Genomic DNA, 26,288 nt, shown 5'->3' on the forward strand with positions numbered 1-26,288 from the left:
CTTCCACAGCATGTCTTTATCCTGTCTTCCTTCTCACACCCCAACCGGTCGCAGCAGATGGCCCCGCCCCTCCCTGAGCCTGGTTTTGCCGAAGGTTTCTTCCTGTTAAAGGGGAGTTTTTCCTTCCCACTGTCACCAAAGTGCTTGCTCATAGGGGGTCATATGATTGTTGGGTTTTTTCTGTATGTATTATTGTAGGGTCTACCTTACAATATAAAGCGCCTTGAGGCGACTGTTGTTGTGAATTGGCGCTGTATAAATAAAATTCAATTGAATTGAATTCTTGTTTGCAGTGTGGGAGGTGCCCCCACTTTGAATTACTGTCTGGCACAAAGCCACAGAGAGAAAAAACTGGGAGAAGAATCCAAGCCCAGCTAAAAAAGAAAGTCAATACATTGGGGATCGAATAGCAAAGCTACACAGGTTGGGGAGGTTATCACGAGATAATTTGCTCAGGTCTCAGGAGCATCATTTTATAACAATGTGTTCACAGCCCTACAGGTTACCTGAACTTTAAAGATAAATTGTTTATTGGCTGAGATGAACGAATCCCTTGAATTGACTGCAATGCTAATACTGCATGGTGTAGCCTCATAATTGTTCTGCTGAAGAAAAATGGGGTCGGTACAGTTCAGTGTTGACTAACTCAAGGTGAATGAAGTGTCACAGTTTGATGCTTATTCCATGCCCTGGGTTGACGAGCTCCTGGACCCGTTAGGCGCTGCTCAGTTTTTCATGACACTTGATTTGACCAAATGCTACTGACAGATTCCCTTGTCTCCAGAGTCCAAGGAAAAAATGGCCTTCTCCAGTTTGTATGGTTTGTATCAATTCCCCAGACTTCCATTTGTCTTCTTTGGAGCCCCTGCCACCTTCAAACAACTCATGGACCAGGTGCTGTGTCTGCACACTGTATTTGCTTCTGCCATCTTGGATGAGCTGGGCAGAGCATATGCAGTGGGTTGTCGTGGTCCATTACTCTTGAGGCAGGTTGCAGAGCTGCAGAGGGTTCAAGCTTTGCTCTAATAGTTCATCCAGAAAATATTACAGATTCTCTGAACAAGCAGTCTATGGAATGTACAGAAGAGCAGGATGTAACAGGCTGTCGTTGGTAAGTGGTGTTGAGATTTAAATATATATTCTTAGTGCTTATTTTCTGATTATATTGTTTTATGTACTTTAATAATGAAGCTTGTAAAGCAAGGCCACTTTTGACTCACAAACGAAGTGCTCAGCCAGACTGAAAAACAGGAAGTTGATGTAGAGCTGTACAAGCATATTAATAAATACAGGAAGCCAGACAAAAAGAGGAACTTGTTCCATATAAGGTTTTGTTTGTATCGAAACTATGGGTGTCGTGCTGCAAAATATATAGCGAGACAGGCTCCTGATGCCCCAGACTTGAGCTGGCGTTTCTGTGTGTGCTCAGTCTCCATTTTCCGGAAAATGATAAATTAAAGATCATTTTTTAAGTTAGACCACTTTGAGCCGTGTCTTTCTTTGCCGTGAAGAATACAAAGAACTGGATTTAATAGTGGCTCACTTGTTTGATCAAAACTAGTGTCTGATAAAACCATTCGGTAGTGCTATCATGCCGTGTAAATCTAAAGAATGCAGCTGTTGCATGCTAGGTGTGATAAAGTTTTATACTTTGTGACTGTCTGCGTGTTATCACTCAGCCCTGGACCTGCATGCCACAGGGAAACGTCACACATCTATCTGCTGTCACTGCTCAAATATTTCTTTTATAGCTTTCGTTAAGTACTTTTAACCTCTTAAGCCCCAAACCTACCTAATTCTGCTAAATACTGTTCATTGTGATATTTAATAATAATGGATTGCATTTATATAGCGCTTTTTGGGACCCTCAAAGCGCTTTACAATTCCATTATTCATTCACTCTCACATTCACACACTGGTGAAGGCAAGCTACAGTTGTAGCCACAGCTGCCCTGGGGCAGACTGACAGAAGTGAGGCTGCCATATCGCGCCATCGGCTCCTCTGGCCATCACCAGTAGGTGGTAGGTGAAGTGTCTTGCCCAAGGACACAACGACCGAGACTGTCCGAGCCGGGGCTCAAACCGGCAACCTTCCAATTACAAGACGAACTGCCAACTCTTGAGCCACGATCGCCCTAAAATATTATATATAATATTTGCCTTTGTGTGGTTATATTTTTTATGAATAAATCAAAAATCACTATGAAAGAGTGATCTGTGCTACACACACGTAACTTACTGTCTTGAGGATTTGTTGATTTTTTTGAAAGTCACTTTTGTAAATTTAATTACCGATGTTTCTACTTTGCACCAAGTGATGTACTCATTTATCCCTATAATACTGAACAAACTGTGTTAAAACCATTCAGGTATGGGTGACATATTGACTACAGTCCCTTGTAGTCGTGGTCTGTGCAGTCACATGTATTTGCTGCAGATGGAGCAACTTTTTTTTTTTTTGGTATAAATGTCTGTATTTTGTCCAAAGTAATAACTGCAAGATCCTGATTTTGTTTACTCATAAAAGCTATGTAATAATAAGATTCCTTCAGCATTAAAGTAATCCAGTGACAGTTGTCAGCTTTTCCTCTGCTACACAGCAAACAATAACTGTTGATAATTAATTTGACAAACTTTATTTTCCAAATTATAAACAAATACGGTTTAAAACAGTGCTTATGTTGCTGCCATGGTGCAACTTGGTCTAATAAAACAATAAAAGTACTCCAGAATTTTTACAGCAGATACTTTGTGCTTAAACCATGCAGTAAATTGCAGTATATGCACTAAAAATAAAAGCTGTGAATCTTACCCATACAAGCATGACAGCAAGTTTTATCCCAACTCATCTGTTTCAGATGCCAGAAGTCACCATCGGGCTGACAGAGGGTCAAGTGCAACTGACTGGACAGCTTTATAAAGTATGAAAATTGTGAAAATAAATAAATATATCTATATAATGTGGTTCACCTTTCACAGCAGCTGTTTGAGAGCTGCTCGAGGTTGTGATCTGCTGGACGCTTAGACCTGCTGGAGGCTGAAAGCTGCTTGAGACTGCGGGAGGTTGCTGGAGGGTAAGAGCTGCTGGAAGCTGAGAGCTGGTGGATTCTAGGAACTGCTGGCAGCTGAGAACTTCTGTAGAATGAGAACTGGTGGAGGATGATGTTGGGTCTGCGCTTAGCAGGCCTGCTAGTTCAGAGACTTATCACCCATGAAGAAAGCAAGACAAGCAGCTTAACCGGTTTTTACTTGCTAGCAAGGGGAGCCTGGTTGGATCCTCAGAGCAGCACCTCTGCCCTTGGTCTCAGATGACTCCACAGAACCAGCCTCCCCTGCTGCCTTTTATTCTGTGACACACAGTTCCACAAAACCCCATTGAAAACCCCCCCCCGTGGTGCGTCATAAAACTAAGGCACTAAGTGTGTGTGTGTGTGTATGCATATGCGAGAATGTGTGTGTGTATGTGGGTGCATGTTTGAGCATGTGTGTGTGTGTTTGTGTCTGTGTGTGTGTATATGTGACTTACTGCCAAACAATATATGCTTACAACTGTTTAACCAAATTTCCTATTTATCCAAAGGTCATCTCCCCACACCCGTATTTGGTTTCACTTTAATGGTTCAACATATGCAAGCATAGGCGAGCCCCTAACTGCCCAGGAGTAAACATCAGCCACAACCACATAAGGAAACCAGAACCTTTAGATAGATGTGTCTGCAGTTAAACAATATAACTAATTACCTCCCCCAGCATCGTAGATGTGTAGGGGAGGAACAGAAGAAGATCTAAAGATGCAGTTTAAGGCAAAGTTTACAAATTTAAGTAGAACAATGACAAGATTTAACAATTTACTCTAACAGATTAACTCTGCTGGAGGATGATGGAGGCTGAGAACTGTTGGAGGTTGAGAGCTGCTGGAGGTTGTGTTCGCTGGACACTTAGGCCTGTTGGTGGCTGTGAGCTGCTGCAGGGAGCTGAGGCCATCTAAACCACACCAGGGCCTCTGCTGCTGGCTGAGGACATCTACACCAAACCAGGGCCTGTGCTGCTTGTTGAGGCCATCTACAGCACAGTAGGGCCTGTGCTCCTGGCTGAGGCCATCTACAACAAACCAGGGCGTGTGGTGCTTGCTGAAGCATCTACATTTCACCAGGGCCTCTGCTGCTGGCTGAGGCCATCTACAGCGCACCAGGGGCCGTGTTACTGGCTGACGCAATCTACAGCACACCGGGGCCTGTACTGCTGCCTAGAGACCATCTCCATTACAACAGGGCTTGCTCTACTGACTGATGCCATCTACAGTACACCAGGGCCTGTGCTCGTGAATGAGGCCATCTACATTTCACCAGGCCTGTGGTGGTGGCTGAGGCCATCTGCAGCACACCAGGGCCTGTGCTGCTGGTTGAGACCATCTACAGCATAACAGGGCCTGTGCTGCTGACTGCGGCCATCTACAGCAGACCAGGGTCTGTGCTGCTGGTTGAGACAATCTACAGCACAACAGGGCCTGTGCTGCTGCCTGTGGCCATCTTCACAACACCAGGGCCTGTGCTGCTGGCTGAGGCTATATACATTACACCAGGGCCTGTGCTGCTTGCTGAAGCGATCTACAGCACACCTGGGCCTGTGCTGCTGGCTGAGGCCATCTACAGCACACCAGGGCCGGTGCTCCTGGCTGAGGCCATCTGCACCACACCAATACCAGTGCTGCTAGCTGGGGCCATCTACATTTCACCAGGGCCTGTGCAGTAAGCAAAAAGAAAACTGAGCCTCACCAAGCCCTGGTCTGTGGGCTTTGGCCACCTGGAGTATTCCAGGGCCTGTGCTGCTGGCTGAGGCCATCTACAGCACACCAGGGCTTGTGCTACTGGCTGAGGTCATCCACAGTAAACAAGGGCATTTGCTGCTGGTCGAGGCAATCTACATTACACCAGAACCTCTGCTTCTGGTTGAGGCCATCTACAACAGACTGGGGCCTGTGCTTCTGGCTTAGGCCATCTACAGCACACTAGGGCCTGTGCTGCTGGTCGAGGCAATCTACATTACTCCAAAGCCTCTGCTTCTGGTTGAGGCCATGTTAACAACAAAATGGCCATATTCACAACACCAGGGCCTGTGCTGGTGATTGAGACCATCATCAGTACATCAGGGCCTGTGAATCTGCTTGAGGCCATCTACATTACAACAGGGCCTGTGCTCCTGGCTGAGGCCATCTACAGCAGACCAGGGCATTTGCTGCTGGCTGAAGACACCTACAGCACACAAAGGCCTATCCTGCTGGCTGAAACAATTTCCACAACAGGAGGTTCTGGGCTGCTGGCTTAAGCCATTTACATTGCACCAGGGCCAGTGCTGCTTGCTGAAGCCATAGTCAAAACACCAGGGCCGTTGCTGCTGTCTGAGGCCATCTACAGCATAAGAGGGCCTGTGCTGCTAGCAAAATGAAAACTGAGATTCAACAGGGCCTGTGATGCTGGCTGAGACCATTTTCACAACATCAGGGTGTGTGCTGCTGTCTGGGGACATCTTCACAACCCCAGGGCCTGTGCTGCTTGATGAGGCCATCTTCACCACAATGGGGCCTTTGTTTCCAGCATAGGCCATCTACAGCAGACCAGGGCCTGTGCTGCTTGCTGAGGCCATTTCCATTACACCTGGGCGAGTGCTTTTGGCTGAAGCCATATTCACAAAACACCAGGGCCTGTACAGCTGACTGACACCAACAACAGCACACCAGGTCCTGTGCTGCTGGCTGAGGCCATTTACATTACTCCAGGGCCTGTGCTTCTGGCTGAGGCCACTTTCACAACATCAGGGCCTGCGCTGCTGGTTGAGGCCATCTACATTTCATCAGGGAATGTGCTGCTGGCTGAGGCCATCATCACTACATCAGGGCCTGTGCATCTGCCTGAGGCCATCAACAGCAAACCAGGGAATGTGCTGCTGGCTGAGACCATCAACAGCACACCAGGGGCCGTGCTGGTGGCTGAGACCCTCTACATTACAAAAGGGCGTATGATACTGGCTGAGGCCATCTAAAGCAGACCAGGGCGTGTGCTGCTGGCTGAAGCCATCTACAGCACACAAGGGCCTGTGCTGCTAGCTGAGACCATTTCCAAAACAGGAGGGTCTGTACTGTTGGCTGAGGCCATCTGCATTACAACATGGCCTGTACTGCTGGCCGAGGCCATATACATTTCAAAAGGGCTTGTGCTGCTGGCTGAGGAAATCTACATTTCTCCAGGGCCTGTGCTGCTAGCTCAGGCCATATACATTTCACCAGGGCTTGTGCTGCTGCCTTAGGCCATGTACATTTCACCATGGACTGTGCTGCTTGTCGACGCCATCTACAGAACACCAGGGCCTGTGCTCCTTTATGAGGCCATCTACAGTACACTAGGGTCTGTGCTGATGACTGAGGCCATGTACATTTCAACAGGGCCTGTGCTGCTGGTTGATACCGTCTACATTTCAACAGGGCCATTTCTGCTGGCTGATACCATCTACATTACACCACGGCCGTTGCTTCTGGTCGAGGCCATCTACAGTACACCAGGGCCTGTGGTCCTTTCTCAGGACATCTACATTTCACCATTGTCTATGCCGAATATTGAGCCCATGATCAGTACATCAGGGCCTGTGAATCTGCCTGAGGCCATCTAAAGCAGACCAGGGCGTGTGCTGCTGGCTGAAGACACCTAAAGCACACAAGGGCCTGTGCTGTTAGCTGAGACCATTTCCACAACAGGGGGGTCTGTGCTGTTGGCTGAGGCCATCTGCATTACAACAGGGCCTGTGCTGCTGGCTGAGGAAATCTACATTTCACCATGGCTTGTGCTGCTGGCTTAGGCCATGTACATTTCACCATGGCTTGTGCTGCTTGTCGTCGCCATCTACAGAACACCAGGGCCTGTGCTCCTTTATGAGGCCATCTACAGTACAACAGGGTCTGTGCTGATGACTGAGCCCATCATCAGTACATTAAGGCCTGTGAATCTGCCTGAGGCCATCTGCATTACACCAGGACCTGTGCTGGTGGCTGAGGCCATCTACAGCAGAGTAGGGCGTTTGCTGCTGGCTAAAGAAACCTACAGCACACAAGGGCCTGTGCTGCTAGCTGAGACCATTTCCACAACAGGAGAGCCTGTGCTGTTGGCTGAGGCCATGTACATTTCATCAGGGCTTGGGCCTCTGGCTGAGGCCATCTACATTTCACCAGGGCCTGTGATGCTGGCTCAGGCCATCTACATTTCACCAGGGACTGTGCTGCTGGATGAGAGCATCTACATTTCACCAGGGCCTGTGATGCTGGCTCAGGCCATCTACATTTCACCAGGGACTGTGCTGCTGGATGAGAGCATCTACATTTCACCAGGGACTGTGCTGCTGGCTGAGGCCATCTACATTACACCAGGGCCTGTGCTGCTGGATGAGGAAATCTACATTTCACCAGGGACTGTGCTGCTGGCTGAGGCCATCTACAGTACACCAGGGCCTGTGCTGCTGGATGAGGAAATCTACATTTCACCAGGCCTGTGCTGCTTGCTGAGGCCATCTACAGCAGACTAGGGCGTTTGCTGCTGGCTGAAGACATCTACAGCACACAAAGGCCTGTGCTGCTAGCTGAGACCATTTCCACAACAGGAGAGCCTGTGTTGTTGGCTGAGGCCATCTACATTACAACTGGGATTAAATTGCTGCCTGATTCCAACTACATTTCACCAGGGCCTGTGCTGCTTGCTGAGGACATGTACATTTCATCAGGGCCTGTGCCTGTGGTCGAGACCATGTTTTTTTTTTGTTTTTTTTTTGTCTGTCCCATTTGGTTCTTTAGCCGTCAGAATTGTTGCCTGAAGACCAACAAGGATACCAAATGGATTTATTTTGCCAAATGGATCATCATGGCATTGCCGTATTGGTCCATTTGATCAACCTTTGTTGTTATTATTTATTTTATTTTCGGTTGTTACAGATGGGACAGACATGACTGGGGGATAGGAAAGAGAGGAAGGAAAAGAAAAACAGAAGGGAAGAGGGACAGTGAGAAAGGGCACTTACAAAGACAAAGAGAAAAAGAAAAGAAAATCTCCTGGATCACCTGTTGAGAGAAAAAGAAGAGAAAACAAGCAAAAAAAAAAACAAAGCAACATACTAAACACAACACCATCCCGTTAATCTAGCTAAGTGTGAACAGCAGTAAATACTAAATATTGAATGTTGTTGTGCAGCACACAGGACAGACAGCGCACAATGTGCTTTGAAGTAGCAGCTAAGAAAGGTGTAGTTTATGTCTACGAACAGTGAACACCCGTGTGCACACGTGTGGATCAGCGCGCTTGTATACAAAAGGTTTCTCCATGTAACGGTCTGCTAGAGGGTGTGGGGGGCCATAGCCCCGTCCCCCAGGGCATGAAGCAGGCATGGAGAAGATCCAGGCTTCAGACAACCAGAGGCCCCAGAGTGCGAGAGCCCAAGGTGGACCACCGGAGGGGCATCCGTGCCACCCTCCTGGGAAGGGCTGAGGAGATCCCCAGACGAGGGGTCACCCAGTAGCCACGGAGCAGAAGCCAGAGGGGGCTGCACTGGCGTGCCCGCCGGCTCTGCCGGCAGCCAGCTGTGCCAGAGTGAACCGAGCCGCAGACCCCGAGGCCGGAGGCCCGGGGGGTCCCCTTTGCCCCGGAAGAGGCCTGACCGAGCGACAGGCACCAGGCCCCGTCACTGGCAGGGAGTGTGGTGAGGGGAGATAGACCTCCACACCTTGGAGGGCCTGGGTGTTCCCAGAGAGGTGGAGTCTAAGACCCGACCTGACATATAGACACAGACAAACAGGCACACACAGACACAAACATGCATTCCCACCCTCATGCACACATATACAAACACTCAGCACTCACCCAACGTCAGGATTGACATAAATGGACATGTACACACAATCACACTCCCCAAACATACTCTATACCCCGGGTCCAGGTACCCTCACCCCCAGAGGGGGAAACGGCATCCAGACCCAAGAGATGTGACCCTTTCCCCCGGGATGGAGGCAAGCAGACCGCCCCAGGCTCCGCGGCAGCAGGGAGGCCCATCGGACAGCCAACACCTCCTCCCAGCCCCCTGCCCCGATGGCTAGTAGAGAACGGGGGTGTGTGAAGACCCCATACCTCCCTCCTCCCGCTCATGTGTAGTGTTGCTGCGTGTTGTTCTAAAATGCATTTAAAACAAGGGAGGGCATGGTGCTGCTGCCAGAGAGCAGCAGGTGTTAGCACGGCCCCTCCCGAGAACCCTCAATGTCTACATGGATTTAAAATTGAGAGGTGGGCACCGGTGTCAGAGGTAAGGTTGAATACACAGACCGTCCACTGGACGCCGTTAACGTGGTCACCCTCAAGGCCCTACATATATGTGTGTGTTATGAGAGTGTGAGGAATGTGGATGTCTAAGTTGTGGAATAAAATTGAGGCACAGGTGGCCAGAAGGGGACAGAGGGGGGGGGGGGAATGCCTCTCCTGCACCCTGGTGACACACCCGCACCCCAAGGCCCTACCTGTGTGGGTGGGTGTGGTGGAGCGGGAAGAGGGAGGCAGCCGGGGATGGGGAGGAAAAGAAGGGAGGGGCAAGATGCCCCTCCTTAGGGCCAGCTCCCCCGCTGACCCCAGTAGGCACCCCCGTCCTCTGGTACCCACCAAGGCAAGGGAGCCCAGGCCCATCCAGACCGGGGCCTATGGCAGCAGCACCGCCAAGCCCCACAGGACCCGGGGAAGCCCACCCTACCCCACCGCAGAGGAAACTGTACCCACCCCAACATTCAATCCTCTCCCAGACTACACAAGACAACAGACACCCAGGTTAGGTTTATTCTCCACCTCTCCTATGTCTCTCCCCCACCTGCAGAGTGGACTTCTGCAAGGATGGAACAACTTCCCTGCCAGTTGAAGAGCCCCCCAGTTAGGCCGATGCACCAGAGGCCCCCTGCGCCAGGGCTGAGCCCCTGTGCGCCCACCCGCCCACAACCTCGGCGACACACCGACGAGGACCGAAGCCCCCAAGGCCCAGCCAGAGCCCCATCACGGAGACAAAGCACCCCCGAACCCCAAGCCCCCCCGCCTGCCCCGGATCCACTCAGGGGCAGCCAGGCTACCAGGCCAGTAACCTACGTCCGCCAGTACAGACCATCCCCCAACCCCCGCTGCACGCAGCCACGAGGAGAACACCCTCTAAGAGCGACCAGAGCCACTAACCAGGTTATGACCACAACCCCCCGGGTTGAGCCCTCCAGGGATAACGTCTCTAGGGGTTCTCCAGGCGCCCTAAGCCCGTCCCAACCTCCACATCAACCACAATAGCTAAGGCGGGACCAAACCACGACCCCCCACCCCCGCTAGGTGATGGAGCCGATCAAAGGAGCCCAGAGGGATTGAACTAATGTGGTGGCAGAGGTTGTATCGAGACTAATGTGATCTATTAGATGGTTTTTATAATGATTAGGATTAAGATTATTTTTATTTTTCCAGTTCATGAGGACCGTTTTCTTGGCAATGCATAGGGCAGTAAAAACCATGTGGACTGTATTAGTTTCTGTAGTGACATCATCCAATTTTCCCAACAAGCACACTAAAGGGGAGGCTGGAATTTTACATTTCAGACACTTTGATAAGTCTTCACATATCTCACGCCAAAACTTCTGCACTGGTGGACAGAACCAAAGAGCGTGGATGTAATTGTCTGGTGTATTGCCTTGACAGTGTGAGCAGTTGTTGGAAGATGTAAAGCCCATCTTGAACATCCGATGACCAGTATAGTGCACTCTATGTAGTATTTTGTATTGTATTAATTGCAGACTGGGATTTTTAATCAATTTAAAGGTTTTTAAGCACACCTGAGACCAGAAGTTTTGGTCTAAGCTTACTGATAAATCTGCTTCCCACTTTGCAATAGGAAGGGATATTGATTCATCTGTTTTAGAAAGTGTTCTGTATATTTTAGATAATAATTTGGGGGATTTAAGAGTAAGAAAGTGTACCGCACTTGGTGGTGTTTGTAATTCAGCTTGACTGAGGTAAAATTTCTTTTTTACTATGGATTTAATTTGTTGATATTCTAAAAATCTTTTCTTGTTGATCCCATATTGTGTAACTAGTCTGTCAAATGGAATAAATTCTGTTCCCTCTAATATATGTTCTAAGTATTTAATTCCTTTACAACTCCATTCTGGAAAATTAATCATATTATTGTTTTGTAATATGTCAGGGTTGTTCCAGATAGGTGTACGTTTGCATGGGATTAATGAAGACTCCGTTATTTTTAGAAACTCCCACCATGCTGTCAGAGAAGAGCTGATGTTGATGCTTTTAAAGCATTCATGTCTTTTGATGTTTGAGCTGATAAATGGTAGGTCTGAAATCTCTAGATCATTGCATAGTGCCTGTTCTACATCTAGCCAAGGTTCATCTGAGAAGGTATGTTTTAACCATTCTGAAATGAACTGAAGCCTGTTGGCTAAGAAGTATTGTTGAAAATTAGGCAGATCTAATCCTCCTCTATCCTTGGTTCTTTGTAGTGTTTTTAAGCTGATACGCGGGGGTTTATCTTTCCAAAGGAATTTAGAAATATATGAATCCAGAGATCTGAACCAATCTTGTGATGGTTTGTTAGGGATCATTAAAAATAAGTAATTTATTTTTGGCAAGATCATCATTTTTATAGTGGCGACCCTTCCCATGAGTGATATGGGTAAAGATTTCCATATAGTCAGATCGCCTTCTACTTTCTTTAGAAGTGGGATGTGGTTTAATTTAGTTAAGTCTGAAAGCTTAGGAGAAACATTAATACCTAAATATTTAATATTTCCAGATTGTAGTGGGGCAGAAGAAGAATTATGGAAGGAGCAGTTAATGGGAAGGACTGTAGATTTTGGCCAGTTAATTGAATAATCTGAAACTCTTGAAAACCAGTTTATTAGAGTAATTACCTCAGAAAGGTTGGTTTGTGAGTTTTGCAGAAAAAGCAACACATCATCCGCATAGAGACTGATTTTATGTTCTACGTTCTTACATTTTATGCCCTTAATTGTTGTAGCCTGTCTAAATGCTGCTGCTAGTGGTTCGATAAAAATTGCAAAAAGTGAAGGGGAGAGTGGGCATCCCTGTCTGGTGCCCCTCAGGAGACAGAAGCTGGAGGATGTCTGGTCATTTGTCCTGATACAAGCTGTTGGGGAATTGTATAATATTCTTATCCAGTTTATGAAAGAGTTTCCAAAACCAAATTTGTGTAAAGTTGCAAATAAAAATTTCCAGTTAACTCTGTCAAACGCTTTTTCTGCATCTAGAGATAATATTATGGTTTCAATGTTTTTACTGCATGAGTAGTCTATTAAATTAAGTAATCTACGAGTGTTTGTTGATGAGTGCCTACCTTTTATATAACCAGTTTGGTCAGGATGAATTAAGAGGGGGGTTATTTTCTCTAATCTTTTTGAGAGAGCTTTGCAGATTATTTTGAGGTCTACATTTATAAGAGATACTGGACGATAGCTTGAGGGAAATAAAGGGTCCTTGCCTGGTTTTAGTAGGAGACTAATGTTGGCAGAATTCATATTTGGTGGTAGTCTGCCATTTTCCTTGATTTCCTGCAACATTTTGTGGAATACTGGTGCCAAAATTGTCCAGAATTCTTTGTAGAATTCTGCAGGAAAGCCGTCTGGACCTGGAGCCTTATTATTGGGCATACTTGTCAGGGCTTCCTGGAGTTCATCTGGCATCAGTGGCGAATCCAGTGCCATTGCTTGACTGTCTAGTAATTTTGGAAGAGTTACGTTGTCAAGAAACTGATCAATTTCATTTTTAGACGGGTTTATTTGTGGTGAGTATAAAGTTTCATAGAAATCCCTAAAAATGTTGTTTATTCTTCCAGGGTCATATATTGTGTTCCCCGATAGATCTTTAACAGCACATATAGTTGTTTTTTCTTTATTTATTTTTAACTGGTTAGCTAGAAATCGACCGGATTTGTTACTGTGTTCAAAATTCTGCAAGCGAAGTCTTTGTACTAGGAATTCTGTTTTTTTATTAATAATTTTATTTAATGCTAGTTTTGTTTTGCATATTTTGTTCATTATTTCTTGATCTTGGTCGGATGCGTAGGCTTCTTCTAAGGATTTGATGGTTTTTTCTAATTCCTGAATATTTTTGTTTTCTTCTTTCTTTTTATGTGATGAGAAAGAAATTATTTTACCTCTCATCACAGCTTTCCCTGCTTCCCATAGAACAGAAGCTGATGTTCCGGGAGTGTCATTAAAGTCTAAATATGAAGTCCACTCTTTTTTAAAGTATTTGATAAACTCTTCATCTTTGAGCAGTGATGTGTTAAATCTCCAGTTTTTACTTGGTGTGGTATTATTCTTGTGCATTAGTGTTAAAGATACAGGAGCATGATCGCTGACAGCTATAGGGTGAATCTCAGTGTCTGAAATGTCACTCAGCAGTGAGCTGCTGACCAAAAAATAATCCAGACGAGAGTAGGAGTGATGAACATGTGAGAAGAAAGAATATTCCTTACTGTTGGGGTGGAGGGAGCGCCATGCATCGCAAAGGCCATAGTCGCTCATATACTGTTTGATTATATTTGTGGACTGCCAATTACGCTGAGTTCCTGCTGTATTGAGCCTATCCATTTCTTCATTTAGTCCAAGGTTGAGGTCTCCCCCAAGAATGAGTGTGCAATCCAGGTGTTCAGAGAGTGCACTAAAAAAACCGTGGAAGAATGAGGGATCATCAACATTTGGACCGTATATACTTACAATGCATAGCTTTTTGTTCAATATTGATAGTTTAATAATTAGAAATCTACCCTCTGGATCTATAACTGTATCGAGTACTGTAAAATTAACATTTTTATGTATTAAAATTGCTACTCCCCTTTGTCTAGAAGTATAACAGGCTGCAAACACAGTAGGAAACTCAGGTGTTTTAAGTTCATTTAAACCTGTGACAGGTCTGTGAGTTTCTTGTAATAAAACAACATCTGCCTGTAGTTTTTTAAGCTGGTTAAATATCTTTAACCTCTTTCCTCTGGTGCCGGCTCCATTTACATTCCATGTGATAAACCTCAGCGTGCCCATAATTGTGTGTGTATGTCTAATGATGTGCGCTGGGTGTTTCCTTTAGACGGGTGAAGAGAATGTGGAAACATCACTTGTTTGTAAATAGAAAGAGAAAAAAAAGTGTGGTGAGAGGCTCCATAAGTCTGACTATGTGTGTGAATATTCACTAATATGAACAGGCGTGGCTTGCTTATGTGTCCTGTAAGTCTGTGCACGCTTGTGAGGCTGTTGTAAATGTGCTGCCGTTGAGCGCATGTGTTTGCGTGATCGTTGTGTGTGAATATGCAGAAATAGAGGGTGTTGTTTGTAGGTGAGTGGGGAAGTAGGTGATCACAGCAGTGAAAGAAAAGAGAAAGAAAGAAACCACGTGAACTGTGAGCGACAACAAAAAAAAGAAAAGAAACGGAAACATTCCAATTAAAGCAATGACGGAGGGTGACGGTGTTATATCTGCTATGACATTATACTGATATTACTAGGTTAAACACATGTTAAAGAAGAGAGTGTGAGTGAATAAGAAAAGAGTGTAGCGGGTTCTTATCTGGAGTGCAGTCAATATAACCACGGAGTGGTGCCGGGGTCGCGGTAGAGCTGTCCGTCCACGTAGAGCCGGTCCACGGTGATGACAGCACGGGAGCCTCTCTGGATGAAGTTCCATCGAACTGGAAACAGGACCTTGCGTCGTTCCAGGATTTCTTTGGGGAACTGGTCGTTCACGCTGAAGTCCGTTCCTTTCAGCTCCCTGCCGCGACTCTTCACCTGCTCCTTCTGTTTGAATTGGCCGAATTTGGCCACAATAGGACGTGGTCTCCCGGCCGGCGACCTCACGCCCCCCAAGCGATGCACTCTATCGAAGGCAATGTTCTTTACGGTGTCCTCCGGCAGCTTCACGTGGATTTTAATGAAGCTTTTCACCGTTGCCTCCGCGTCCTCTCCGGGAGATTCTGGAATACCAGAAAACACAAGATTATCTCTCATGCTACGGGCTTGTAGATCGATAACGGACTCTTTTATTTTTTTATTTTCTATGTTTAGCTGGGTCACGTTATCGGTGAGAGATTTGACCGACTCCCGTAGCGTGGCATTTTCAGCGGCAAGCGTTTCCACCTGCTGCTGACTGAATTCCAGGGATTCTCTCAGAGATTTAAATTCCCGGTGTAAAATCTCCACCAGAGACAGCCTCGCATCGAAACTGGACAATCGCCTGTCGATTGACTCCAGGATGTCTGCAATGTCTTTGCCGGCGGGCGATGTTGTTCCGGGGGAGTCTGCCGGGTGACATCTCTTCGATGACGGCGTCTCAATTTTGGCCGGGGAAGATGCACTCTGGGCCTTCTTCATTACTATATCTTGGAAACAGCGGTCGATGTAATCCTGGAGAGCGTCTAAACTCTCCCCGTTGTCCTCCAGGGTGTTAGAGGTGATATGACAGATGTAGTTAGTTATATGACAATTTGATTAGTATATTTGGTAATAGTGAAGATAAAGAAACTTTGTTAAATTCTACGCTACCATTCGCTTTTTATCCGCCAAATCTCCGGCGTCTGACGTCACCTACAACATGGGTCGCTTACCGGGTCGCTTACCTGGTCGCTTACCTTACCCGTCACTTCCGTCTTACCCGTCAGCCCCGTCTTACCCGTCAGCCCCCCCAGACCATGTTAACAAAACCAGGGCCTGTGCTGCTGACTGAGGCCATCTGCATTACATCAGGGTCTGCGATGCTGGTTGAGGCCATCTACGGCACAGCATGGCCTGTGCTGCTGGCTGAGGCCATCATCACTATATCAGGGCCTGTGAATCTGCCTCAGGCCATCTGCATTACACCAGGGGCCGTGCTGGTGGCTGACACCCTCTACATTACAAAAGGGCGTATGATACTGGCTGAGGCCATCTACAGCACACCAGTGCCTGTGCTGCTGGCTGAGGCCATGTACACTTCTCCAGGGCGTGTGCTGCTGGCTGAGGCCATGTGCATTTCACCAGGGCCTGTGCCTCTGGCTGAGGCCATCGACAGCAGACTAGGGCGTTTGCTGCTGGCTGAAGACACCTACAGCACACAAGGGCCTGTGCTGCTAGCTTAGACCATTTCCACAACAGGAGAGCCTTTGCTGTTGGCTGAGGCCATCTGAATTAAAACAGGGCCTGTGCTGCTAGCTTAGACCATTTCCACAACAGGAGGGCCTTTGCTGTTGGCTGAGGCCATCTGAATTAAAACAGGGCCTGTGCTGCTGGCTTATATAGTCTACATTTCACCAGGACTTGTGCTGCTGGCTGAGGCCATCTACATTTCACCAGGGCTTGTGCTGCTGGCTGATACCATCTACATTACACCACGGCCGTTGCTTCTGGTCGAGGCCATCTACAGTACACCAGGGCCTGTGGTCCTTTCTGAGGACATCTACATTTCACCAGGGTCTATGCCGAATATTGAGCCCATGATCAGTACATCGGGGCCTGTGAATCTGCCTGAGGCCATCTAAAGCAGACCAGGGCGTGTTCTGCTGGCTGAGGCTATCTACAGCACACTAGGGCCTGTGCTGGTGGCTGAGGCCATCTACAGCACACAAGGGCCTGTGCTGCTAGCTTAGACCATTTCCACAACAGGAGGGCCTGTGCTGTTGGCTGAGGCCATCTGCATTAAAACGGGGCCTGTGCTCCTGGTTGAGGCCATCTACATTTCACCAGGCCTGTGCTGTTGGCTGAGGCCATCTACATTTCAACAGGGCCTGTGCTCCTGGCTGAGGCCATCTAAAGCAGACCAGGGCAGTGCTGCTGGCTGAGGCCATCTACAGCACAGCAGGGCCCGTGCTGGTGGCTGAGGCCATCTACAGCACACTAGGGCCTATGCTGATGACTGAGGCCATGTACATTAAGGCCTGTGAATCTGCCTGAGGCCATCTGCATTACACCAGGACCTGTGCTGGTGGCTGAGGCCATCTACAGCAGAGTAGGGCGTTTGCTTCTGGCTGAAGACACCTACAGCACATAAGGGCCTGTGCTGCTAGCTGAGACCATGTACATTTCACCAGGGCCTGTGCTGCTGGCTGAGGCCATCTACATTTCACCAGGGCCTTTGCTGTTGGCTCAGGCCATCTACATTTCAACAGGGCCTGTGCTGGTGGCTGAGACCTTCTACATATCACCAGGGCTTGTGCTGCTTGTCGACGCCATCTACATTTCACCACGGCCTGTGCTGGTGGCTGAGACCTTCTACATATCACCAGGGCTTGTGCTGCTTGTCGACGCCATCTACAGCACACTAGGGCCTGTGCTGCTGGCTGAGGCCATCTAAAGCAGACCAGGGCGTGTGCTGCAGGCTGAGGCCATCTACAGCACACTAGGGCCTGTGCTGGTGGCTGAGGCCATCTCCAGCAGACTTGGGCGTTTGCTGCTGGCTGAAGACACCTACAGCACACAAAGGCCTGTGCTGCTAGCTGAGACCATTTCCACAACAGGAGGGCCTTTGCTGTTGGCTGAGGCCATCTGCATTAAAACGGGGCCTGTGCTGCTGGCTTATACAGTATACATTTCACCAGGACTTGTGCTCCTGGCTGTGGCCATCTATATTTCATATAGCTTAGGCTATATACATTTCACCAGGGCCTGTTCTGCTGTCTAATTCCATCTACATTTCACCAGGGCCTGTGCTGCTGGCTGTGGCCATCTATATTTCACCTGGGTTTGTGCTGCTGGCTGAGGCCATTTATATTTCACCAGGGCCTGTGCTGGTTGCTGATGCCATCTACATTTCATCAGGGAATGTGCTGCTGGCTGAGGCCATCTACACCACACCAGGGCCTGTGCTGGCGCTCGAGGCAATATACATGTCACCAGGGCCTGTGCTGCTTGCTGAGGCCATAGTCACAATAACAGGGCCTGTGCTGCTGGCTGAGACCATCAACAGCACACCAGGGCCTGTGCTGCTTGCTGAGGCCATCTTCACCACAATGGGGCCTGTGTTTATTGCATAGGCCATCTACAGAACACCAGGGCCTGTGCTGCTAGCAAAAAGAAAACTGAGCTTAACCAGGGCCTGTGTTGCTGGCTGAGGCCATTTCCATTACACTGGGGCCAGTGCTTTTGGCTGAGGCCATCTAGATTACACAAGGGCCTGTTCTGCTGTCTGAGGCCCTCTACACCACACCAGGGCCTTTTCTGCCTTTCTAGGCTATGAACATTACACCAGGGCCTTTGCTTCTGGTCGAGGCTATCCACAGTACACCAGGGCCTGTCCTGCTGGCTGAGACAATCTGCACCACAGAAAGGCCTGTGGTGCTAGCAAAAAGAAAACTGAGCCTCATCAGGGCATTTGCTGCTGGCTTAGGACATCGAGAGCACTCCAGGGCCTGTGCTGCTGGCTGAGGCCATCTAGAGCACTCCAGGGCCTGTGCTGCTGGCTGAGGCCATCTACAGCACACCAGGGCCTGTGCTGCTGACTGTGGCCCTCTAAAGCACACCACGGGCCTTTGCTGTTGACTGTGGCCATGTTCATTACACCAGGGCCTTTGCTGCTCGCTGTGGCCATCTACAGCACAACATGGCTTGTGCTGCTGGCTGAGCCCATCTACATTACACCAGGGCCTTTGCTGCTGGCTGAGGCCATGTACATTACACCAGGGCCTTTGCTGCTCGCTGAGGCCATCTACAGCACAACATGGCTTGTGGTGCTGGCTGAGGTCATCTACAGCAAAGCGGGGACTTTGCTGCTGGCTGAAGCCATCTACATTACACCAGAGTCTGTGCTGCTGGCGGAGGCCATTTACATTGCACCAGGCCCTGTGCTGCTCGCAGACACCATCCACATTACACCAGGGCCTGTGCTGCTGGCTGAGGCCATCTACAGCACAACAGAGCTTGTGCTGCTGACTGTGGCTATCTTTACCACACCAGGGCCTGTGCTGCTGTCTCAGCCCATCTTCACCACAACAGGGCTTGTGCTGCTGGTTGAGGCCATCTACATTACACCAGGGCCTTTGAGGCTTGCTTAGGCCCTATACATCACACGAGCGCCTGTGCTGCTGACTGTGGCCATCTACAGCACACCACGGCCTGTGCTGCTGGCTGAGGCCATCCACATTTCACCAGGGCCTTTGCTGCTGGCTGAGGCCATCTACAGCACAACATGGCTTGTGCTGCTGGCTGAGGTCATCTACAGCACAGCAGGGCCCGTGCTGCTGGATGAGGCCATCTGCACCACACAAGGGCCTGGTGCTAGCAAAAAGAAAACTGAGCCTCATCAGGGCCTGCGCTGAGGCCATCTACAGGACAATAGAGCCTGTGCTGCTGACTGTGGCCATCTACAGCACACCACGGCCTGTGCTGCTGGCTGAGGCCATGTACATTACACCAGGGCCTTTGCTGCTCGCTGAGGCCATCTACAGCACAACATGGCTTGTGGTGCTGGCTGAGGTCATCTACAGCAAAGCGGGGACTTTGCTGCTGGCTGAGGCCATCTACATTACACCAGAGTCTGTGCTGCTGGCGGAGGCCAACAATATTACACCAGGGCCTTTGCTAATGGCAGAGGCCCTCTACAGCACACCAGGGCTTGTGCTGCTGCTTGAGGCCATCTACATTACATCAGGTCCTTTGCTGCTGGCTGAGGCCCTCTACAGCACACCAGGGTCTGTGATGGTAGCAAAAAGAAAACTGAGCCTCATTAGGGCCTTGGCTGCTGGCTGAGGCCATCTACAGCACACCAGGGCCTGTGCTGTTGGCTGAGGCCATTGTTACATAAATATATATTCTTAATGCTTATTTGGCCTTGAGGCGACTTAACCAGGGCCTGTGTTGCTGGCTGAGGCCATTTCCATTACACTGGGGCCAGTGCTTTTGGCTGAGGCCATCTAGATTACACAAGGGCCTGTTCTGCTGTCTGAGGCCCTCTACACCACACCAGGGCCTTTTCTGCCTTTCTAGGCTATGAACATTACACCAGGGCCTTTGCTTCTGGTCGAGGCTATCCACAGTACACCAGGGCCTGTCCTGCTGGCTGAGACAATCTGCACCACAGAAAGGCCTGTGGTGCTAGCAAAAAGAAAACTGAGCCTCATCAGGGCATTTGCTGCTGGCTTAGGACATCGAGAGCACTCCAGGGCCTGTGCTGCTGGCTGAGGCCATCTAGAGCACTCCAGGGCCTGTGCTGCTGGCTGAGGCCATCTACAGCACACCAGGGCCTGTGCTGCTGACTGTGGCCCTCTAAAGCACACCACGGGCCTTTGCTGTTGACTGTGGCCATGTTCATTACACCAGGGCCTTTGCTGCTCGCTGTGGCCATCTACAGCACAACATGGCTTGTGCTGCTGGCTGAGCCCATCTACATTACACCAGGGCCTTTGCTGCTGGCTGAGGCCATGTACATTACACCAGGGCCTTTGCTGCTCGCTGAGGCCATCTACAGCACAACATGGCTTGTGGTGCTGGCTGAGGTCATCTACAGCAAAGCGGGGACTTTGCTGCTGGCTGAAGCCATCTACATTACACCAGAGTCTGTGCTGCTGGCGGAGGCCATTTACATTGCACCAGGCCCTGTGCTGCTCGCAGACACCATCCACATTACACCAGGGCCTGTGCTGCTGGCTGAGGCCATCTACAGCACAACAGAGCTTGTGCTGCTGACTGTGGCTATCTTTACCACACCAGGGCCTGTGCTGCTGTCTCAGCCCATCTTCACCACAACAGGGCTTGTGCTGCTGGTTGAGGCCATCTACATTACACCAGGGCCTTTGAGGCTTGCTTAGGCCCTATACATCACACGAGCGCCTGTGCTGCTGACTGTGGCCATCTACAGCACACCACGGCCTGTGCTGCTGGCTGAGGCCATGCACATTTCACCAGGGCCTTTGCTGCTGGCTGAGGCCATCTACAGCACAACATGGCTTGTGCTGCTGGCTGAGGTCATCTACAGCACAGCAGGGCCCGTGCTGCTGGATGAGGCCATCTGCACCACACAAGGGCCTGGTGCTAGCAAAAAGAAAACTGAGCCTCATCAGGGCCTGCGCTGAGGCCATCTACAGGACAATAGAGCCTGTGCTGCTGACTGTGGCCATCTACAGCACACCACGGCCTGTGCTGCTGGCTGAGGCCATGTACATTACACCAGGGCCTTTGCTGCTCGCTGAGGCCATCTACAGCACAACATGGCTTGTGGTGCTGGCTGAGGTCATCTACAGCAAAGCGGGGACTTTGCTGCTGGCTGAGGCCATCTACATTACACCAGAGTCTGTGCTGCTGGCGGAGGCCAACAATATTACACCAGGGCCTTTGCTAATGGCAGAGGCCCTCTACAGCACACCAGGGCTTGTGCTGCTGCTTGAGGCCATCTACATTACATCAGGTCCTTTGCTGCTGGCTGAGGCCCTCTACAGCACACCAGGGTCTGTGATGGTAGCAAAAAGAAAACTGAGCCTCATTAGGGCCTTGGCTGCTGGCTGAGGCCATCTACAGCACACCAGGGCCTGTGCTGTTGGCTGAGGCCATTGTTACATAAATATATATTCTTAATGCTTATTTGGCCTTGAGGCGACTTTTGTTGTGATTTTGCACTATATAAATAAAATTGAATTGAATTGAATATTTTCTGTTTATATTGTTTTATTGAGCCCAGTGTAGGAAAACGCCCTTGTGAGTTAGAATGCAGGCGAAAAGTCACAGAGTAGACTCTACGTCTTGTGCAGAAAACAGGAAGTATAGAAAAAGCGGAACTAAGTAAACTGTGTATGTGTGACGTGCAGCAGAACTATATAACCATGCTGGCTTCTAATGCTTTCAGACCTGAGCGTGTGTGTTTGTGTGTTCAGGTCTCCATTTCTGGAAATGTAAAATAAAAATAATTTTTTGAGCTTGACCACTCTGAGTCCAGTCTTTCTCTGTCACCAAAAGAATTCAAAAGAACGGAATTTAATACTTGGTGCCAGTGACCCGGATTCTTTTGAGGCTGAGAGGACAAATTCGGCTTAAGGTGGGATCTGAAATGAGGCGAACAGGAGACCTGTCTAAAAGATTTAAAGGTAAGCACAAGCCTGTTCAAAGAAACGCAAAATTGTGCATATTGGGTGAATTCTAAATTATCTGTTCGCTGAGTGGATGATCTTAACCGCTAAATTTGGCTCAGTAGTGGTGAAATTAAAGTAAATTATAAAATCTGTTAAGTAGATTTCTGGTGACATGTCCATGGTAATTTTGGGTAATTTGTGATAAATAAAAAGTAAAGTCTGGGGAATATTTGATGAAAGCTTAGTGTTGTTAATGCTGGGGTATATTTTAAAGTTGATGTGACATGTGCATAAAGTTGATGTGTTAGGGGCGTGTCAGTTGTGTTACGCCAGCCAAGAAAAGAGATTAGATTAGGACATTTGGCTAAGGGATTTAATTCCCAAATTGATTATAGGGTTGAACCCGAGCATCAGATAAATAAACTGGCGGTTAGAGTCCACAGTGATGCTTCTATATTCATTTAAATTATTTAGGAAGGGGACGATAATCCCTAGGAGCGCAGGTGTTCAGCGTGTGGCAGCAACTCCTGATCGTGGACGTGCAGTCAGGCCCGTGGGGGTACGGATTAGCCCGGGTGGTTCCCGCGGGATTTCGGGAACCCGTTAAAAACCAAGTGGTCAAGGATCACTTCTTTACTGCGGTATCTGAGCGACAAAGCGGGGCTTGGGCGAGACCATTTCAACGTGGCTGACAGGTAAAGGTTTAAGTAAAGCTTCAGGCGCCAGTGGGATACTGAGACGCTGGTTAAATGGAGCTTCCAGTCAAGCTGCGGGGAGCGCTTTTAAATTAACATAGGACTTAGAAATCTGACCACTGTCCTGGACAGAAAACTGTTAAATTGACCAGCAAGGTGGGCGAACCTGGGCTTAGAGGCTTTTAAATTTGTCGAAAAGGTAGGATGACCGATATCGGAGGCAGAAGAGGTGAAAGTGATATGGAAATGTTGAATACTGAGTAATGGAAATAATTTATCTAGGCAGTTGGTGTCTTTTATTATACATATAAATGTGTGAATGTATAAATGAAGTGTAAAATTGTTATTTGGATGAATGATCAAAGGTGCACATTGTTTTGAAAGTGTGAGAGAAAAGGGTGTAACGTGTGTGTGTGTGAGAGAGACAATTTTTTTTTAAGGAAGTTGAGGGGAGTGTGCAAAAATGCTGATGAAAGTACTGTGTGAATTGTGCTACAGAGCTGATCTAAAAGAATTGCGAATGTGTGTGGAAAAACTTAATTGTGCTGAGGATTTGTGCCAAAAGAGCTCTGCTAACCACGCTGAGGATTTTGATGTGAATGCTTGCAAATGCAAAGAGCTGAGTATATTTGTGTGTGTGTGTGTGTGTGTGCTGAGGGTGCATTCTTTTTATATTAAAATTAGTAGAGTTACAGACGGTATATAGACTGTGAACATAAAATAAGAGCTCGATTAGGCTGTAGAATGGATGAAAATCCAGTGAAGTGAAGAGTGTGTGGGGCTGTGTGTGTGTGGCTGGCAGGAAGTGAAGCAGGAAGTGAACCAGGAAGTCTGAACATAGCTTGTGAGCTTGTGAGAGACGTTGCAAAATGAAAACAGAGGAATTAGAGAATGAAAGTGCTAAGAAATAGTAATGAAAATTATATTAAATAAATGTCTTAGTGTGTTAATACAGGTGCCCATGGACTTGGCTCAACCTCAAAACATGAGTACAGCGGCAAAATGATAGATTAACATAATTGGGACGAAAACAGGCCAGGCTTTGGCTTAAAATTTCACAGCTTCACCTCTCATCCTGTCCTTATCCTGAGAAGAAGCTTAAAGGACAGTCAATCTCCTGATGAAGACAGAAGACAGACAGAACAACACCGTGTACCTGAAGAATTAACAGCAGGCAAAAGACAGTGCAACTGAACTAAAACACTGAAGGGTCCAGCAGCATTTATGAACACCATTGATGGAACATGCGCTTTGAATTACAAGCTGGGAAGTTCACTAGTGACATGACTGTGTGAAGGCACTGGACGTGATATTTGCTATGCTGGGAGTTAACCTCCAAGAAAAGACTGAAAAGATCAAGAGAGAAGGAATGGAGAGAAGAAACAGCTGATTTGGGCCTGTGTTTGATTTGGGAGGCCACACAGGAAACTGTGAGAAGAGGGGACGAGGACCGGGAGAGAGGTGAAGGAGACGTGTTACAGTGACAGCATAGGAAAATAGTGTTGAAAATTGAGGCTGAACAGGTGGAGGTTGAGAAGGGTCCAGAGCATCACAACAGAAAGGTAAATTTAAAAAAAAGAAGAAGAAAAGAGCGATAAAGGAATAAATAAACTAATAATACATAAATGAATAGAAAAATATAAAACACATATATAGAGAAATTATAACGTGAAATTATGTTTGGAGAGAATGAGGGGCGAGACAGTTTGAATCCACAGCTCAGCGCAAAGAACCAGGAATTAATCTGACTAGAAAAACACATGGAGGCAATGAAGATCAGCTTACACTTAATATTAATAAGAATACAAATAGATACACGCAATGAAGACATGCTTACACTCATGAATGCGAATACACAACATAAATGCTAAATGGTGTCGATTTAACACACTTAAAGCTTGAAGTTGAGGAATAACTCAGGAAGTTGCATGACAATAGAGTGATTTTTGTGAAAAGGAAAAAAGATAAACCAGTGATTAAAAGCTTAAAGCAGTTTTAAAATAGTGAATTGGGAGTGCTCTTGTGCTGATTGAGCGAAAGAAGTGATTACTGTAGAAATAAAAATAAAATAGCTTAATTATGCGGCAATGTTTTGAATATGCATTTCTCTTGTCAGGGCAACTTCTTGAGATATGACTCAGTATGCAAATTAGTTGAATGAGTGGGGGAAAAAAACAGGAGAACTGAAGTTTCCTGTCTGGCTGTGTCAGTGAGGCTTGCACTGAAAGAAACATGTCTGTTAGTGATGTGCGGATCGATCCCGAAATATCGATTCCTCCGATACCAATCATTTATGTTTTAGAATCGATTCTCACATTAAAATATCGATATTTTAGTAATTTAGGGTAAATTTGTAGTTTATCATTAACAGGAACACAGTGGAAAGAAACTATAACATTCGGATTGTCTACATTGGAAGGAAATACTTCCTCTTCCGCCTTTCATAGTCATGTGCGTGGGTGGCGCTGTCACTTGGTGTTTCGCTCGCTTTGTGGTAGAGTATCACTTCCTGTTCCTGCTCAAACACAGTGGTGTTTCTGAGTAGCTTTTCTGCTTAGCAATTTAATTGAAATCTTTTGATACATCCCTTTTCATAGTATAATCTTAACGTGCTTCATCTGAATCACCCTTTCTGTGTGCTCACTACCTAATTTATAGCCAAAGTATTCACTCACTGTCTCTTTACCGTTTCGCTAGCTTGGCTTAGCTCGTAGCCGACTCGTTAGCACCATGGATACTTCACCTGTCCCTGTTGCACTTTCCTGCTCATTGTGTCAGATGTTTAGTTACTCCTCGGCCTCCTTTAGCAGTAATGATACCTGTAACAAATGTAGCATATTTGCAGCTCTGGAGGCCAGGATTACTGAATTGGAGACTCGGCTTCGCACCCTTCATTCACCCGTAGCTAGCCAGGCCCCTGTAGCTGGTGCAGCCGAAGATAGCGTAGGCCCCGCTAGCTCTCCCCCGGCAGACCCCAAGCAGCTGGGGAACGAGGGCGGTTGGGTGACGGTGAGGAGGAAGCATAGTCTTAAACAGAAGCCCCAGGTACACCACCAACCTGTTCATGTGTCTAACCGTTTTTCCCCACTCGGCGACACACCCGCCGGGGGTCAAACTCTGGTAATTGGTGATTCTGTTCTCAGACATGTGAAGCTAGAGACACCGGCAACCATAGTCAATTGTCTTCCAGGGGCCAGAGCAGGCGACATTGAAGGAAATTTAAAACTGCTGGCTAAGGGTAAACGTAAATTCAGTAAGATCATAATTCACGTCGGCAGTAATGACACCCGGTTACGCCAATCGGAGGTCACTAAAATCAATATTGAATCGGTGTGTAACTTTGCCAAAACAATGTCGGACTCTGTAGTTTTCTCTGGTCCCCTCCCCAATCAGACCAGGAGTGACATGTTTAGCCGCATGTTCTCCTTAAATTGCTGGCTGTCTGAGTGGTGTCCCAGAAACGATGTGGGCTTCATAGATAATTGGCAAACCTTCTGGAGG

The sequence above is a fragment of the Pelmatolapia mariae genome, linkage group LG20 (genome assembly GCF_036321145.2).
Source record: "Pelmatolapia mariae isolate MD_Pm_ZW linkage group LG20, Pm_UMD_F_2, whole genome shotgun sequence".
NCBI lineage: Eukaryota > Metazoa > Chordata > Actinopteri > Cichliformes > Cichlidae > Pelmatolapia > Pelmatolapia mariae.